We start from the raw sequence: 18947 nt of genomic DNA, 5'->3' as shown, positions 1-18947 counted from the left end.
TTCACTTCTGATGGATAATTTCACTAGATATAGAGTACTAGGCTGGTAGAGTTTTCATTTAAAATGTTTGTTTTTTCTTCTCCGTGTAAACAGCACTGTTTATTCAGAGTGTGAAACTATGAAGAGAAGTATGATAAAATTCTTATCCTTGTTCTACAGTAAGGTGTTTTTTCTCCTGTTTTTTTCAAGATCTTCTCTTTTCCTTTAATTTTCTGCAGTTTAATTATTATATGCATCTTACATATTTAACTATTATATGCCTATTAGGTATTATTCTTGGTGTTGATGAGCTTCTTGAATCAGCAGTCTGATATTTGTTAACAGTCTATTATTATTCCAAATATTTCTTGTATTCCTTTTCCTTTTGGTATTCTCATTGTGAGTATGTTGCATCTTCTGGAATTGACCTATAGTTCTTGTATTTTTCCTCTTTGTTTTTCAAGTTGGGAAGTTTCTATTGATAATTTGCAAGTTCACTGATTCTCTCTTCAGGCAGGTGGATTACTGATGAGTCCATCACTTCTGAGGTCTTTCATTTCTCTTAAAAGTTAAGCGCGTCCTGCTTACATTACTCTGCTGGTCATCTATCAGTTCCATTTGCTCAAACATTACTGAAAAGAGGAAGTCTCGTGGTGTCATATAATATTCCCCTTCATGTTCTAGTGAAGAAAATTGCATAAACCGCTGCTTACGAAGGGAGAGTTTTTCTACTGTTCCAGGGTCAATGTTTTTCTGTGCGGAGGCAGTGAGGCTGCCTTCGCGCGCCTCGACATTCACACGGCCGTGATGCCAGGCCGCTCCTGCCCCTGCCAGGGCCACTGCTGCTGCCAAGGGACCCGGGCTCGGCACGACCAGTTGGCTGGCAGTAAGCCTGCGCCGCAGTCGTCCGCCCCACACCGCAAGACTGGCAGTAGACCGTGCTGCCGCCATCTTTGCGGAAGTGCCAGAGCCGTTTGGTTCTTTTCTTGTGATGTGACCAGTCCTTGATTGCTTTTGGCTTTCTTACAGTTAACTGGGGTTGCTTCGTTATGGGGGATTATTAGCTCTTACAAGTTAAGAGCCTAAAGTGACACTAATAGTTTGGAAGATGTAAGCTTTCACTATGATTAGGAGACTTCATTATCTGCTAAATGTACTCCAAAGAAAGGTATTGCAAGTGTGAACATTAGAAACGCCAACTGCATCTGCTAAATACATGTACATCTAAATGTCAGATTGCCTTATGAACCCATGAGGATCCTCTGGCTCTGACAGCCTTACTAAATCCACCCCACTTCTCCTCACAGCTCATTTCCCTGTTATGCCGTGCCAAGCCCTAGTCAGTGAATTCTTAAAATTACAGAGTGCTATGTCCTGTCAGTAGGTGGACTCAAGTGCACATATAATCTACAGTAGCAGAATCACCTTGGTTAGGTACAAATTGTCAAGAGAATAATGCCTGATGTGATGGTGTGTGCCTATACAATGGAACCTTGGTTCACCAATTTCATTTGTTCTGCAATATTGGAAAAGATGGCCACATTTATGTTGCGCAGGAAAGATGGCTGTGGTCATATTTGTCACCTGATGTAGAGTTTTTTAGACAAAAACAAAATTTTTCCAAAAGCATTTGTTTGTGAACCAAATTGTTTGGAAACAAAAGCGTTCATGAACTGAGGTATCACTATAATTTCAGCTACTTAGGAGGCTGGGGCAGGAGGATCCCTTGAGCTAAGAAATTCAGGGCCAGCCTGGGCAACATAGTGAGACCCTATTTCCTAAAAAAAAAAAAAGTCTCAAAATAAAAAATAAAAAGGTCTGAGGATGTAGCTCACTGGTAGCATGTCCCTGGGTTTGACCCCTAGTACTGCCCCCACCCCAAGAAATAGTGTCCAGCAAAAATTATCTTAATTTTGTGTATATCTTTTCCTCTCAAAAATTATTTATGAATTACCAACAGATATATTCTAGAATAAACAGAATACATAAGACCAGTGAATACAAATGAATATAATTGCATTGGCATTTCTAAAAGAAGCCATTTTCACCTAAATTATTTGAATTTGAATTTGGAAAGGAATGTATTCCTAGGGTGTTTCGCTCCTTTTTACTAAATATCCAGATAGAAATTAAACAGTCAGGTACATGACAGAATTCAGATGAAACAGTGATCTTTCAGTGGCTGGTCATGAGATCGGAATGAAATGCCTAGTCCGTGCATGTCAGCCCCCGGCCACGTATCAGAATCGCACAGAGAGCTGTGACGAGCCCTGAACTCTGACTCCAGAGGTTCTGATCTCATTGATCTTTGGATCTCACCAAAGCATCTGGATTCTTAATAACATCCCATGTGATTCCAGCGTGGCCTAACACAGCCACACCTCAGCTCTGTCTGCTGCTTGGACTGCATCCCGTGCCTACCCCTGCCTCTTTGTGCCCGGAGAGCTAGTGACCCTCTGACCTCAGGACCTTCCTTCTGCAGCTCCTTTCTCTGTTTGCACCACTCCTGTAGCTGGCTGCTTCTCCTCATGCAGACCTTGGCTTCAAGGGCAAAACTGTTCTCAAACCCCTAGCCCGCCAGAAGCTCTTTCCCCCCCATTACCGCACTCTTCTGCTTTACTTTTATTGTTGGCTTTTTCTCCCTTTTTTTTTTGGTGTGATACTAATTCTATTCACTTGTCAGTTGTATTTTTTCCTTCTGGAATGGAAAGCCCTCAAGGGCAGAGAACAGGGACGTCTGGTCACCATCGTGCCCTAAAGCCTCAAATCCAAGCCTGTCATTGCAGTTGTTCTATAAATATTTACTGAATAAATACACAAAAATGCTTGAAGAATGAATTGAAATCATTGAAGAATGATTGTGGTAATATACACATCTCCTACCTCCGCAAAAAATTCCTGGGATCATACACTAAATATTAGAAAAACGTCACAGAATGAAACGAGGTGACTGCCAACAGGCAGAGAGGAAGGAAACCTAGAAATAAGATTGCTCCAGTACTGAAAATTGAAGGATATTGTGCTAAGCCTGGAACAGTTACCACCACTCCAGGTTCTTCCTCCAAGGCTGTATTTTGGGACTTAACATCACCACTGATGTTTCCAGTATTTGAAATATTCAAGTACTTTTTGGTTAACTTCTATTATTTTAAGAACTCAGGTTTCACTCCCCTCTGAAGAGCCTTTTCTGAGCTCAGCCTCTAGAAAGTTTATTTTTATTCTGCTGCATGTTTGTAACATGGCTAATGCCTATTGTATTGTTGGGCTCCAGTCATCAGTGTGTCCCTTCCACAGCCTCAATGAGAAAAGGGATTGTGAGCCAGGTGTGATGGTTCACGTCTATAATCCCAGCACCCTGGGAAGCTGAGGCCGGAGGATCCTGAATTTGAGACTAGTTGGGCAACTTAGTGACTTTGTGAGACCATCTCAGGGAAGGAAAAAAAAGGAGGAGCTGGGGCTATAGCTCAGTGTGAAGGCCCAAGGTTCAGTCCTCTGAACTGTCAAAAAAGGGTGGGGAGGCGGTGGTGTCTGTAGTGCCAGGCCTGTCACAGGTACTCAGTAAGTATTCATTAGAAGAAAATATAAAATAAATACAGAATAGTGCATAAGAAGCATTAGAAGTGCCAGTTAAAATTATAAAATGGATTTGTCAGGGATATAAGTAAATCAAATTAGCTTTTTTTTGGGGGGGGGATTCTTGTGCTTGCGCAGCAGGCAGCGAAACCACTAAGCTAAATCCCTGACCCCTCAGATTAGCTTTTAATAGAATGAAGCAATAAATAAGGGTATCCCAAGCCAAGTGGGTGAGTGTGATGTTATGCACACTTAGGAAATTAAGAAAACATTGTTGGTGCCATTGAGTCTGAGCACTGGCTTCCAACTGATATGAGGCTGTCATCTGAATGAGGTTTTCATCACTCACTTGGGACTTTTGATACATTATTTACTCTTTTTGATAAACCTTTCAATAGCTGCTGTTGAGATAGATGCATTTTCCAGTAACACCTGATATGCATTTTAAAATGTAGCTTTTAATTGGTATTGATTACCAGAAAACCTAATGATAACGTTCATCAGTGTACTTTGAACTTTGTCATTCTACCAAAAGAAATTGCAGCAATTTTTGTGCACATAAATATTTAAAATTCTCTAGTAGATACCCTGTTACTTCCATCGGTACTGTCATAATTTGAGCACTTAAATACAATTTGGGTTACTCTCATAGATTGTCTGCTGCGTTAGAATCTCTACAGTACCATTCTGCATAATTTTACCTGCTAACTATGATTAGGTTTTTTGAATGGAAATAGTTTTCTTTGACCCTTTTTTTTTTATCACAAAGTTGCTAAAACATAAAGAAGAGTGGGTGCTTAGGATAGAAATAGTGGTCAGGTCCCATAAAATCATGTCACAGATTTGCTGCTGGAAGCCTGAGAACTGTATTTGTTTTTCCCTTCAGTTTTCTTGAGGAAATATTAGTTTTCTTGATGCAAATGAGGCAGTTTGTCTCATTTTTTAAGAAGACCACAAGCAAGGAACACAAACAGTCTTAACACTGCAGTTACAGCATCCATAGAAATCATCCTTCTTTTAATTTGAATCTGCTTTTCTTCATATTTGGATCCAGTCTTGCACTAGTTTAAAATTTGCTCCATACAAATGGAGACTAACAGAAGGTCATGCTATACAAAGGCACAGAAGTGTGGAAATGCTGTACATGGCATTTCCAGTAAATATACAGTTCCATGTTTTAGGAAAGCATAATATGGGATCTGTGTTACAGGCTACAGGGAAACAAAGCTGAAAGGGTCGGGCTGGGTCAAGATGGTGTACTGTGCTGAGAAGTGGTCATCAGCAAGAGGAGGTGCTGAATAAGAAATATGTTAAAGTGCAGTAACAATACAGAAGATTGCTGAAGGAGAAAATAGGGTGGTGACTGGGAGACAAGATGGTGATCATTTCAGAATTGAAGGTTATTTAAAGCCAAGTCTGAAATTTTCTAGAAATAGAAGGAAAGGAGAAGAGGAGTCCAAATCCAGAGATTTTTCATAAACTGAGTATTATTTTTCTAGTTGGAAGTAGAGGAAAGCAGAAGAGGACACAACATGTTTAGCGTAGATGACTAATGGTTCTTTAGGAAACCATAGAAAATAGGAAAAATAAGTTCTGCTGAGGTCCTTTCCTATATAATTAACGGAGGGGCCCCACATTTAATGTGCAATGACCTGAATTCAGATTCTATCCATCCTTTAAACTTTGGCTCTGAGGTTATTCTTACTTGTTTTGAACATTGGTTTCCTTGTGTGTAAAGTAGGGATGTGCTCATGTTTATCCAGAGATCAGATGGTACAGAAAAGAGCACTCCTTAATCTCTCAAGTACTGTGAATGTGTCCTAAGATTTGTGCCTACCATTTGGAGTGGGGCAGCAAGAGAGGTGTCACCTCGTGAGCATGGACCCCTTTCCTCTGAGAATATGTTTGGAGGTTTCTGTACCCCCACAATATTCTGCCACAGTCCTTGTGTTTCTTAACTGTTAAGTACAAGTAGCAGTTTGCACATTCTTCTTCAAACACAAATTTTCATGCAAAGCCGTTATTTTCATTTAGTGCTTCCTGTGGATTGCCTTTAAAGTAAAATAAAAACATAAACAAGTTGGTTACTAAAATGACATGTGTTTGTTAACCTTGTTTCATCTGCTTAATACTGTCATGAAACAGTGTAAAGATTTCTTTCTTCTTAGCTTTTTCTACTTTTACCAGCTGTCTTTTTCAAGCCCAGTTCCAGCTATGATGTTGGTATGTTTAGGCCTAGACCCAGGATGAAGCAAACCAGAGGAGGGCAGAACATCTGAGTGCATTTCTCCTCATTTTCATCTGCTGCAAAATGAGCCATGAAATTCAAGCTATCAGATTTGTCAAATTACTTCAGTCCATCTCAAAGTCGAATTAGCTCCTGGGAATGTAATACGTGATAGTATTCAGATCTAATAAAATATAGAACTAAAAGAGAATATTTTAATCCTTAGTCTTTCTTTTTTTATTAACCCTTCCTTATTTTTGATATCACATTTCAAGAAAATTTCAAGCTCTGTGGATCAGAACACCTGGGAGAACCAACACCTTTTCTCCGTGGCCCAAACGAGAGTAATGAAAGTTTGTCATTTCTTACATAGTTAGTACACCGTATGGCTTTCCTCCTATTTCCTCTTCTTTGGAAATATATTTTAATTAGGAAAACATGATATTGGAATAAATAATGATATTCCTCAGGTTTATAGTTTAAATCCTCCATATGGAAGGGTATTTATCATGGAGCAGTAAAAAGAACCAGTGTTGTTTGTGTTTTTTCTTTCACCAGCTGTCAGACTTAGTGTACATTCCTATTTTCTCTGTGTAAATTTAATCATTCTGTGATATTTTTATGAGCTGCTTCCACATGATTAATTAATAATAAAAGCTGAAATTTTGTGGACAAGCATTCCCTTTCCTCATTGAGAATTTTGAGTTCTTTTTGGCTGAATCTTTCCTTCCTGGCTGGGCCTTCCCTTTTCCATCCTAAGGAACGTGTGGCTTTCCCTTGTTTTAGGGAATTCCCCCAGCTCCTGCTTCTCTCCTTCCAGCAGCACAAATCCCTCTAGCACCAGTGGCTGAGCATCACCTCTGTGACTGCCACTCATTCGTCTCATGATTCCAGCTCCATTCCTTAAAAAAAAAAAAAAAAAACCCAAAAACAAAACTGCAGTTCTCTCTCCCCTGAAGATAAACATTCCATTAAATTAATGGCATATTGTTAATTATGGGCATCTTTATAAGTAAAAGGATCTTCAAATTATTTATTTCTAAAAAAGAAACATACTGAGAGTTCACCTACATCTTAGGATAAAAGAGAAAAAATGCCTGAAATACCAGGTATTATTATCTGAATATTAGAACCATCAAGAGATTAATGGAGTTAAACAATTTTATGCGGATTCTTATTGTCACATAGACCTATCTAATTTTTATTTTGGAGTGGTAGTAGAAAGTTTGAATTAGTGCGAATTAATTTGTTAACTTTAAAAAATGTACACAGATATATGATGGTTTTAAGATCTTCAACCTTTAAAAAATAGGAAATGCTTGAAATTGTTTTACAGATGAATATTATGTTAAAGAATATGTTTTAGATTGTCTTTTATATTATGTTAAAATGTATGTAAGTCCAGGAGGCCAAAAAAAGAGTGCTGATGGATAGCTAGAAACTCAGCCATTGTTAAAGAGCACAAGGAGACATTAGTGAAGTTTTAATATGTTCAGTTAGAAACAAATTAACATAAAAATAATTTGATATTTCTGATGGTTTTCCTTATTACTAACTTATTAAACATAATTAAGTGTCATTATTGGTTCTGGTTATGTGTGTGGAATTCCAGAACAATTTCTATTCATTCATGATAAGGTGTTTGAATTTAGTTTGGCATTAGCTTGGTGTGAGGTGATGTCAAATGAAAGTTAAAAGGGACACACATGCTTTGCAGTAGTTTGTTTATTTAGTATATTCTGAATTTACATACAATATTATTCTGGCTGAAAAGAACAAATGACCTATTTATTAATTGTGCGGTTGATACTTCTCAAACTAATAGTGAATGAGAACTTGAAATAAGACCGCAGCAGTAAAAGTTAGTAGACTTATGTCTGATTTTCCTATGGGGTTCTAGGAGCCCAAAGTATTTATTACTTGAGAACAAAGAACGTTATAGTTAAAGGCAAGTGACTCTTTATAGGATATGACTAATAGGAGGCCCCTAGCAGAAGAAAAAAAGGAGAAAATAGTCCACAGTTTACTTTTGACTAGGCACATTCTAGAATCAGTTTTCTTTTTCCTCAGTTATTTACACTGAAGGTCATGTACTTCCTCAAGTGAAAAATAAGAGCGAGCAGCTTGGATTACTAATACGTTCCTTGTACCCATTGCCCCTGAGGAGTGTCTCATTCTTTGTAAGGTTAAATAAGTTTCCAATGTGGCTATGTGATTGTTTGCCAACAATATACTTTAAAATCTTTCACTACTTAGCTTTTTGCTTTCTTAACCTCTGACTTCAGGGAACCATTAAATTAAAGCATTACTATATTGGGATTACAATTCCAGTTTCTAATACTATGTGATGTTCGGTTATTACCAAACTAAAAATAACAATATATGTAGTTATAATACTGAACAGAAGCACATTTTCTCTGTAATTGCTTTTCCCTCCCAAATCTTCTTTTACTTTATTGAAACTATATATGAATTCAAATTTAGTTTAAAAATGGAAACAGTATCTTGTTATATCAAGAATTTCTAATTTTTTAATCTTTCATTCGTTTACTCAACTAACAAGTAGGTGGCTGTGTCTATTACAGATACGATTTTATTCAGCCCTTGAAGATACATTTTAAGTTTTATTTGGTCTAGGTTTTTCTGAAATTGTGTTTTTAGGAAGTCCAGAGTAGATCGTCCAGTGGTCAATAAGCGTATGAAATGATACTCAACATTATTCGTCATTGGAGAAATGACAATAAGATGATTCAAATTTAACAGTATTACTACAAAAAAACCATAATAACAGGTGTTTCATATGGATAAATTAGAGCCTTCATATACTTGCTCCAGGGAATTGAAATGCAGCCACTTTGGAAAACAGTTTTGACAAATTTTCAAAATATGAAACAAAATTATCAGATTACTTGTCAGTTTAACTCATTCCTGTCTACCCAAGAGTAATGGCGGCATAATTTCTAGTGAAAATTTGAAGCATGGGCAGGGATTTAGCTCAGTGGTTTTGCCTCCTGTTGCGCAAGTGTAAGGACCGGAGTTCAATCCCTGGTACCAAAAAAAAAAAAAAGAAAATTTGAAGCAATACCGGCAATAGTGTTGTAGATAGGTATATTAATTAATTAGATATCTTGTAGGCAGTTAGACAGGGCAGGCCTGTGAGCAGCAGCCAACACAGAGTACAATCAAGGCACTTTCACCGAAGGTCAGCATTGTAAAAGAAGAGAAACTACCACACCAGCATGCTTCCCTTAAGGATGAATACCAGTAGTTGTTATTCTAGATAGGTATCAGTTACCTGGGTGGGGGATCAAGATCTTACTCAACCCTTCCAGGAAAGGTCCCTGACTTGCCACGTGACTTGCTTCCCCATTGGATCCCCATCTAATCAGTATTACCTAAGCCACTGTACTGGTCGTAATCTTTTTGGTTGATCATAGTTTTGTCCACCTTATGATTTCTCATTGGATCAGTATTACCTAAGCAACTGTACTTGCAATCTTACTAGTTGACTATAGTTTTGGCCTATCTTGAACCTGCCTCACCTTGTGGCTTTGTCCCATAAAACACCTTTGAGAAGCAGAGTCGGCAGCTAACCCATTTTCTGGTCCCCCTTCTGTTTCTTAGACAGAAACTATCTTTTTCTCAATAAATTCTTCCTACTCCTAAACTCCATTGTTCCTAAAATTCATTCTTTGATTTTAGAGAACAGGAACTCAAGTTTCCGATATCTAGCAGGTTTGGGAGTTATATCTATTCCCCCTATATCAGTAGCGCTTTTTATAATGGTCAAGAAGCAGAAACCAACCCAGATGCCCAACAACTTAGAAGTGAGTCAGTAGAACCTAATGTGTCCATACAAAGAAACTTTACAGTAAGATAAAATGAAGTGCATGCTTCTAATGACAGAAACACTAATATTAAACTAACATTTTATTAATGAAGAAGATAAGGCACATATGTAACTTACAGTCTAATTTGAGAAAGAAGAAAACTCAGGTGGCCTGGACTTCAGGGCTCTTATTTAACCCCACCTGTAATAACTGTCATTCTCATTGCTTTTACCCCTTCTTGCTTTCCCTTTTCTTCATGGCCAAACTATATGAAAGAGTGGTTTTCCTCTCATCTCGCCTCCCAGGCTGACCCCTACCCCCAGTGGAAACAGCTTAGGCACTGGTGCTTGCTTTCTTTATAAGCTCTTCGCTAAAACATAATTCATATGCCCTAAAACTCATGCTTTTAAGTTGCACATTTCCATGTTTTTAATGTGACAATCATGTAATGGGCCCTTTTCCTCCCCCATGTTCAGTCTTCAGTCCCTGACCTCTCCATGGCTTTTGGCATTGTTAGCCACACCCTCCTTAATACTCTGACCTTAGCCCTTTTCTCATTCTTCTCCTAATCACTTGATAGTTGTTTTTCAGTCTGAGCTTCTCCTTCTTTGCCTACCTTTAAAATGTTGATTTGGGTTCTTCTCCTTTTATACATTACCCCTGGGACATCGCATAGCCTCAGGAACCACTTGTGTTTGCATGGGGCTCACCAATTTCCATTCCATTTATTTATCCAACAAGTGTTTTTATCCACTTAGTGTGTTCAAGGATGTCTGGGACTTGAACTCTATCCTATTATTGAACCTATTTTCTGTTGAGAAGAGTCTGGCATTAGTAATCTTGTAATAAAGAAGGAACATTGTAGTTTTAAATGGTCTGGCAGTGGTAAGCTTTGTGGAGGTGCTGCTTTGTGAATTGTGACTTGAAGGTGCCGTAGTCAGTCCTGCAGCTATCTGCAGGAGGACATGCTGTGACAGGGCCGGAGCGGGGAGTAGAAGGGTACCAGAGAAAGGAGGGACCAGTGAGCTGAAGCTGAGAGATCCAGAGTGGTGCTCATCGGTGCTGTGTGACATAATAAAGGATCGGATCCAACAGGGCTTTGTGGCTTTGTAGACCATTGTAGGAACTTTGGCTTTTATTCTGAGTAGACTCAGGAAGGAGCACAGGACTTGGACTAGAAAGTGAACATGTCTAGTGGCGTTTTAAGTAACACTTCTGTGTTGAGAGCAGACTACACTGGGACAAGTGTTGAAGCAGAAAAACAAGAAGGCTACTGAATTGATGCAGTCTTCATGGCTGGTGAACCTGCCACACACATGCCGCAGAGGTCCTGTTTGTTATCATCAAAAGCTCTGAAAGGTTCGCCATCACTGTCCTATATCAGACTGGCATATTCAAATGCCAGTTAGCATACGTACTTGTATCCAAAACAGATAACTCAAATCTTCAAATTCATCACAAATTTCATCACAAATTTCAATTAATCACAAATTTCAATTCAAATTCCAAAACTAAGCTTGTCCTCTCTTCCCAGTTCCGTGCTGTAAAGCTGCTCCTTCCTTCTCTAAGTCCCAGCTGCCCAAAGAAGAGACACCTTGAATCTTCATGGGTTCCTTACCCTTTAGTCAAATGGAAGAGAAACACGGTTAAGTTATTCTTAATAGGGCATATGTTACTTTAATTTCATCCATTAATTAAATGTTTTTAGTTCTATCTTTGTGCTATCTGTGAATACCCAACATTACAGTTCTGTCATTTCCTCTAGAGATATGCAGGACACAGCTCTTTCAGGCTTTCTGCCTTGTGAGGCGACTGCTTCATTCACTTCTTGCCTGGTCTGGGCAGCCTGTTTCTCTTATTTACATTACTGATAGGCACTATGAGGTACTGTAGTCTGGCAGGGAAATTTGGGTTGAAACCTAGTTTTGTAACCTATTAGTTTTATGACTTCAGACAAGTCACTTAGTAATTTTGACCCTCAGTTTCTTAAAGGCAAAAGCATAACCAACTGTCAGGGCTGTTTTCAGGGTTAGAGATAATATTTCTAAAGCCCCGGTTAGATAGTAATCACTTGATAACTGATGATCCTTCCTCTAGACCACATGCTTCAAGACAGGGGAAAAGACCCAACTGAAGTTCACAGTGTGCAGTAGGTTGTTCTTTGTGTCATACAGTTCTGCAGGTTTTACCAGATGCACACGCCACGCATGCACCGTTACAACCCCATGCAGAGCACCTGCCCTACCTGGAAACCTCCTGTGCTGACTTGCCCAGTGCTCACCCAGGAAACGCCTGGAAACCATGAACTTTTCAGACTGGTTTCCTACACTTACTAGTTGAATGGATAGTTTTCATGGGATCAGTCTTCAACTTCTCAGCTTCTGTATATACTCTTTATTAACACTGGTCTAGCTAAGAGCAGTCTTCCTCTTACTACAGAAGGAAGACCTAACCTCCACCATCCCAAATCTTTCTATAGAATGTCGACTTGGAGTCATAGAAAATTTAATAACTTAAAATTTTCAACTAATGTGTTAAATTTTTGTTACAGAGGAGTATGTCAGGAAGAATAGAGTTTTATCTATAAAATATATTACAAAAAATTCTATGGGGAAGTGAGATGGAAATAAAAGTCAGGAAAATGGGATAAAACATAAAACAAGATTTTTGGCTGTTAAAAGACATGCTATTTGTATATTTTTAAAAAATGGATATGATTATATTAAATTACGGATTTAAATTCTATTGAATATATTTAAAATAGTTGTTATGTTTAATTTTAATGTTAATTTTTCCAGTGGAGTAGAACTAAATTTCTTGAAAATACATATTTTACCATAGGGGGAAAATTATAGTTGTTAGGTTGGTAATGTGTGAGGGTTACATAATTTCTCAACAATCTTTTAAGAGTCTAGGAAGAAAAAAATTGAAGACTGGTAGCCTACACTACTCTGTAAAAGCCAAGTTTGTTAACTGGCTTATAAAATCCCTCATTACCTTCCTCCTCCTCTGATCCCCTTCCCCTTTTTAAAATCACTGGGTCCATAGCCTGTGTCCCGGCGTTTGCAGTCCCAGGTGAAGAGTGGTCCAGTGCCTGTGCACAGCACTGCACCTCCCGGGCTCAGCTCCTCCACACCTCCACCCCTGTCTTCCCTGCTGTACCTGACATGTGGCTCTGCGGTTAATTTACCGCGGTTAACTTACCTCCCCAACCTGAGCCACACCAGAGGGTCTTTGAGAGTAGACGCTGGGTTTTATTTTTGCCTCCTCAGCATCTAGCTGTATGGCTATGCTGGCAGTGAGTTAATTTATTGGACAAATGCTGTTAAGCAAGAAAGATGAATATCAATGGCTTGGAAATTAATTGTTATACCTAAGTTTTGTCCATTACACTTAGACCTCTTTTGTTTAACACTAGTTGACTTTCTGACTATGATATTTACACTTACTGAAAAGGGTTCAGTAAGCTTTCACATGGAACCTAAAAATGACTCAGATCTCTGTCCTCAGAGGAGGAGTGTAGCTGTGGAGCAAGCAGCAAGGCAGGAACTCTAGTTCTGGGTCTAAGGAAGTTGCAAATGACACTCTGCAGCAAGTAGACTTTGATTCTTTACATTTGTGAAATACGTGACCAGATTATTTCCAAAGATTCCCTCATCTTTGATTTAATCAAGATAAAATTTTAATAAAGCAAACAAATGATAATCCTTGCCAAAAAAGTAAAAAATATAGACCTGGTTTATCTTATGATCATTCATACTATGAACATTATTGGTGCAGGTGTAGGTAATCAGCTTTTATTCAGATCACTTGAATACCTTACAGAGTCATGGCTTAGATTTTGTCCTTAATCTAAAAATACTAAAGTAAAATAATTGAAATTGTCATGATTACAAATCAAGTAAATATGTTGGGGTTGAGTCACATAATTTTCAGATTACCATTTAGCTTTTTTCACCACATATATGATTTTCCTATTAATATACTTTCTGATGTGTTTCTATCATCCCAGAAGTGAACTTATTTCAAAACATCTCATTGTATCCAGTTAGCCACCAAAGCCTTATTTTAATGAGGGCATTGTTAAAACAATTACATGGATGTTTTCTGGTTTGAGCACTCATAACATGTAATAATTGAGTTTTATAAAGAGTGATCGAGAGACACCGTAGGATGACTTGTGAAGGGTTTGGGATTGTGATGTTTGGCCAGAACAAAGGCAGTGTTTCCTCTCTTGTCTTCCTCTCCTACCACGCACTTTTCTCCACCTGCTTGAGGAAAGCAGTATTTCTGCAGACAAACCTCATAATTGCCCTTCTGTGCTTGACTGGGGGCTCAGAAAAGACCCACAGCATCTGTAAAGCTGGCAGAGAAATGGTATTTCCAGGCAGGCACAGGGTTGCTGGGTAGCGAGCCAATCCACAGCCTTGCCTACGCAGCTGAGAACTTTGCTGGCGATTACCACGGTGTCAGTAACACAGACCTGTGCCATGCGCGACTGAAGCACTCACAAGTGTGAGGGTCAATATTTATAGACCACTACACAGCTGCCCTGCAGAGGGAGACGGGGCAGCACGCACGCACGGGGCAAGAAGACACACTGCAGTGGAGGAACTTTAATTTCCAGTTTTTTCTGAAAAAGCAAACAAACAAAAAAACATTTTTTTTCACTGTCAGGTTCAGACTTCTGCTGAATCATAACCATTTGGCGCTGAGCTATGACAAGAGAGGAAACAAAAAGTTAAACCAGCAAGCCTGCCGTGCCAGAAGGTAAGTAATTAGCCAGTTCAATCTCGCCGGTGCTGTAAACTCCGCGTCCCTGCTGGGTGCTCTGCACCAGCAAACAGAGGGGTTGTGTGGTGCTGGGGCTGCGAGGCGGGGCTGCGGCTCTTGGAGAACGTTGCTGGCGGGTGCAGCTTTGTGTGTGCTGTGTACAAGCAGAGCGCACTTAGTGTGTGAGCAAGGACAGCTCTCCGATACTAACTGCAAGTTGTGTCCCGTCAATCAGTTTCTACCTCTCCATTCTCTCAAACTTGAAGTCTTCCAGTTGGTAAATTCTTATTGAAAATTGGCTTATTTTTCTATCAAGATAAAAACACCAGTATCAGTTAAATTTATAGTAATGAGTGGTGTAGAAATAGAATAGAGGAGGAGAGTTTAGACGAATGTGTGAAGGTAGAGCAGTGTCCAAATGTGGAAGGCATGAACATGAGCAACAGGGGTCTTTTATGCTTTAAAAAGTCTGTCCATTTGACAGTGCCCTGAGGGAGGATAGTCTTTCCATTGGGAACAGGGAGAACCAGGGCTGATGAGAAGAACTGTCTTCTTAATCTAAGGTCCTAAGGATTTAAACCTTTAAGAGACAATCTCTACTTGTTCAAATGACTTTTGGTTCTTTATAAACTGCATCTCCTTACTAAATAATAAAGTAAAAATCAACATCTCCTGCTTCATATATAACTTTGTCTCTCATTGCATATAGCACTTTAAACATGTTTCTGTGGAAGCTCCTAGTGCTATAGTATGTCCTTTATCATTACTGATCTTCATATCCCAGATTATCATTAAGAATAGTAATACAGAAGGAAATAGTTTCCTGGGTTTTTTCTGATTTAGAACACTCTTGAAATTTATATGCCTGTATGTCTTTGTCTGTTACCTATGGATTAGGAAGTTAGTGTCTTGCTTCACTAGAACTATGGCATTAGCCAGAAGAAATTTATTTACTGGCATAGTGAAAGTTCTCTTGTTTCTTACATTGTGGAACCTTTAACGTTAGTATGATATTTAAACATTTTTAGGTTAGGTTACGTATGATGATTACAGTTTCAAAGGGTTTTCTATACTTCATATTTAAAAGCAAGAATAATATTAATGCTGCTGTAGAGCTATCTTCTAGCACAGCTTTTGTTAGGGCTGCTGTGCTGAAACCAACTCATTCTGAAATGGGATAAATCTGATTAAAACAGCAGGTGGAATAGGGCTAAACGTAAAGTGAACACCTTACTGGGAGACCAGTAATTGTACAGTATCACTTTTGTTGAATGCATGTATAATTATTTAAATGATGCAAAGTGATTCAAAATAAAATTTATTTAACTCATGAATTCTGTGAAGCTAGTCTAATTTGTATATAAATGTAAAGTATCTCTTAACATTTATTGCTTGTTTTATCTTCTCCATCAAGCTTTCCCCTTTGTACTGCTTCAAGCTGTGCCTACAAGTTTATTAATGAGTTTTGTTTTGGATTTTTAACAATATATTTATTTTGAAAATGCAACTACAGTTGATCTAGAATGGGCATTCCTCAAAGAACATGCCTAATTACATACATCAGTAAATTTTTCTTTGCTACTGCCTTTGGGCAATATGTCATGGTTAAGACTATGATTTCAGTTCTTTATTCACTATCTTTTATCTTTGGTTTGTATGTTGTACAAATGTATCTTGCTCTTATCCCTTTTTATTGGTTTTATTTTTATTCTTTCTGGTGACTTATTTCTGGAGTACCATATTGAAACTTTGAGCAGGGTAAATATATCAGTGTAATAGAAACTAGAGAATCATTTCCCTTCCAACAAAAGGAAAAAAAGTAGATGATTGTGATATTGGATGATAAGGTCCAATATGGATTTTATATTAGTTGAGTGTTTTAAACCTTGAAATACCTTTTCAGTATTATTTTGGTCTCCATTGTCAATCCTGACATTGATTATTTATCATATTCATACATAACATTTTTATGCAGTCATATTATAAAAGTGAATGTAGGGCTTTTTGTATTATTTGTTAAGCGCCTATTGAAACAAGGAGAATGAATTTAACTTGAAGTGTAAACGTTCGTTTTCTCTTGGATCTCACGCTCCTGGTTCTCCTACCAACCCGTGTACTGCACCAGGGGCAATCTCCCACCTCCATGAGCAGGTCGCTCCTTCCAAAGACACTCCTGCCTGGGGCCTTCTGTTCCTCTCCTTGGTACTGTAGCATTTCTGATCTAGCTGCTATTGTGCTCTGTTCATCTTCTGCTATTCCTTTTCAGATGTTACCTATATCTCTCTTTTTGACCCATGAAATTATATTCCACTTTTCCTTTGTTTCATGCTGAAACAATATTCAGCATTCTGACATTTTGTATTTCTCGAAACAATCCACACCATGTTGATTCTTTCTGGAGGTCTAGCTTCATCCCTATCCCCCTCCTCTACCTTTTTTATGTTTTTATTTTGAGACGAGATCTCACTCAGTCACTAAGTTAACTGGGCTGGGCTGGAACTTGCCATCCTTCTGCCTCCCAGAGTGGTATCCAGAGCGCTGCAGTACAGGGATGAGCTCCCACATCCAGCTTCTCACTGCATCTTGGAAGCCCTTTTGCTAACTTTGCCTGTCAGGCTCGGTGGAGGCCTCTGTTCCAAGCACCCCTAGTCAGTCTGCTCAGCTCTGATGCTTGGCCTTCCGTAAGTATTTGTCACAGTGCTTTGTAAAGGTCTATATTATGTTTTGTGCTCTTCTTTCTAAAAAAGACTGTAAGTTATTTGTAGCCAGATTTTAAAATTTATTCTTTTATGCTCAGACAAGACCTAGAATATAACAAGTTTTCCAGAATTTGAATGAAACATAAACTTTAGTATTTTTGTTATAAACTTTTTAAATAGTCCTTTATATTAACATATTTTAAGACTTGGATGGAAAGTGCCTCAATTAGTACATGCTTTGGGAGCCATAGCAGTGCTTTTTTTGTTTGCGTTTTTTGAGTCAAAGTCTAACTTTGTAGCCCAGGCTTGGCTCAAACTCATGGTGATCCTTCTGCCTCAGCCTGCCTACTGCTGAGACAACAGGCATGCACCAGCATGGCCAGCAATAGTGCTTTTTTAAATTATTTTATTTCTCTTTCTAGCATCAGTCACAAGTGTGTGTGTATGAGTGTGTTTTGGTGCAAGTAGATATTTGTTGAACAAAAGTGCAACATTGTTAGCAAATGCAAATTCAGGACAAATAGCCACACAGTATTATTACTTAATTAATTTGATAGAAATGTCAGTATAGCCAGCTAGTTGCTGCTGTTCTGTGGTCCTCTATAATAAACTAAATGATGTCCCAGCAAACAGAGCAGTGTCACCTTCCAAAGGGCCCAGGAAAACTTTAGAGGAGAATAGGTCCAGCCTCATGAATCCTGGAGAGAGTGAAGTTGCTCCTGATGTTACCGATAAAGGAACACCTTTAAATTTTATTTACTGTTGAAGAGATGGTTAGGGATGTTAGAAAATCAGAGCTTAAGAATTCCCAAACCTGAAAGGTGATACTCCATTTCAGTCAAAAGAAGAATTTGCTTCTCAAAATAGAAATGTTGAAAGAAAAGGAAGTCGGTGTTTAAAAAAGTAGTTGAGAAATAGCAGCTGTTTCTTTCATCTCTGATACTCATTAAAAATAAATTTGTTTTGTCTTTAATTATGTTTTATTTTACCTATCATACATAAAGTACTTACTTTACATATGGAATATTTTGTATACCAGAGACACACGTAAAATTTCACAGACAATTTAGAGGAATTTAAAGTTCTTCTTGTTTTGATTATTTTTACTTCTTAGTGTAATCTACCAGCACTTTCCACTACTATTTAAGTCTTAGAAACCTCTTCCAGACATTGAATATGACTCTTTTGTTTGCTTAACCTTGAGTTGTATCTGTCTCAGGAATGAAAACAAAACTGGTGTTTTTATAGAAAAATTTGGCAACCTTTTAATTGGTTGGAATGGTCCATAATTTCACTTGAAATTTCTTTTCAGATGTATTTTGTCCACATAACTACCCAGTGGTAAAACTGATATGGAGAAAATGCCTTACCAAAAGGTTCAAGCTATAAACTTTATAGATCTTACTGGCATATCAAATAGTACACGTTACAAGACTGAGAGAGTGGAGATTTCTTTGATCATGGATGTAGAAACATGCGTAGCTTCTGTTAGCCGGTGAGGACAGAAACCCAGGCTTGCCTCCATGTTTAAAGATTATAGCAAAAACAAACATAGACTACAAAGCACCACTACCACTACGAAAAGGTCAAAGATCTTTGTGGTTGGATTTAGGCATAAAGGATTTTACCAAAACAGTAAAGTCTTACTCTTCGCAGCTTACCTTGCCAATCAGAAATTTTTTTATAACTATGCTTGGCATAGAGTTCATAAAACCTGAGTAAAGAAGAAGAAATTAACTATGAAAGTGGAACCTTAAAGTCTTTCTTCAACTCCTTCATGTTGTAAATAGGCAATTGTGGTACAAGTGGGTAATGTAACTTGCCAAGTATCAGCTTTTATGGTAAGCTAGTTAAGCTTTGGATTTT

The 18947-nt window shown here is 38.3% G+C and overlaps 1 protein-coding gene across 14 annotated transcripts in view; it reads left to right on the top strand.

The window, feature by feature from the left end:
* Positions 1-18947, top strand: part of Bmpr1b (bone morphogenetic protein receptor type 1B) — a 444906-nt gene that overhangs the window by 244414 nt on the left and 181545 nt on the right. For 5 of the 14 annotated variants that reach the window (XM_087215817.1, XM_021261088.2, XM_087215816.1 and 2 more), the window contains one exon: positions 14287-14379. The exons of 7 other annotated variants lie outside the window; for them this stretch is intronic. The gene's annotated coding sequence lies outside the window, so the exon portion shown is untranslated. Of the gene's footprint in view, positions 1-13927; positions 14380-14506; positions 14660-18947 lie in introns of those variants that run through there. 2 more of the 14 variants (XM_021261089.2, XM_087215820.1) reach the window with 2 other exon arrangements.

The sequence above is a fragment of the Heterocephalus glaber genome, unplaced genomic scaffold (assembly GCF_053883595.1).
Source record: "Heterocephalus glaber isolate CG9 unplaced genomic scaffold, H.glaber_assembly_v1.0 deba00001454, whole genome shotgun sequence".
Lineage (NCBI taxonomy): Eukaryota > Metazoa > Chordata > Mammalia > Rodentia > Bathyergidae > Heterocephalus > Heterocephalus glaber.
This window is presented reverse-complemented; position numbering and strand designations above follow the sequence as displayed.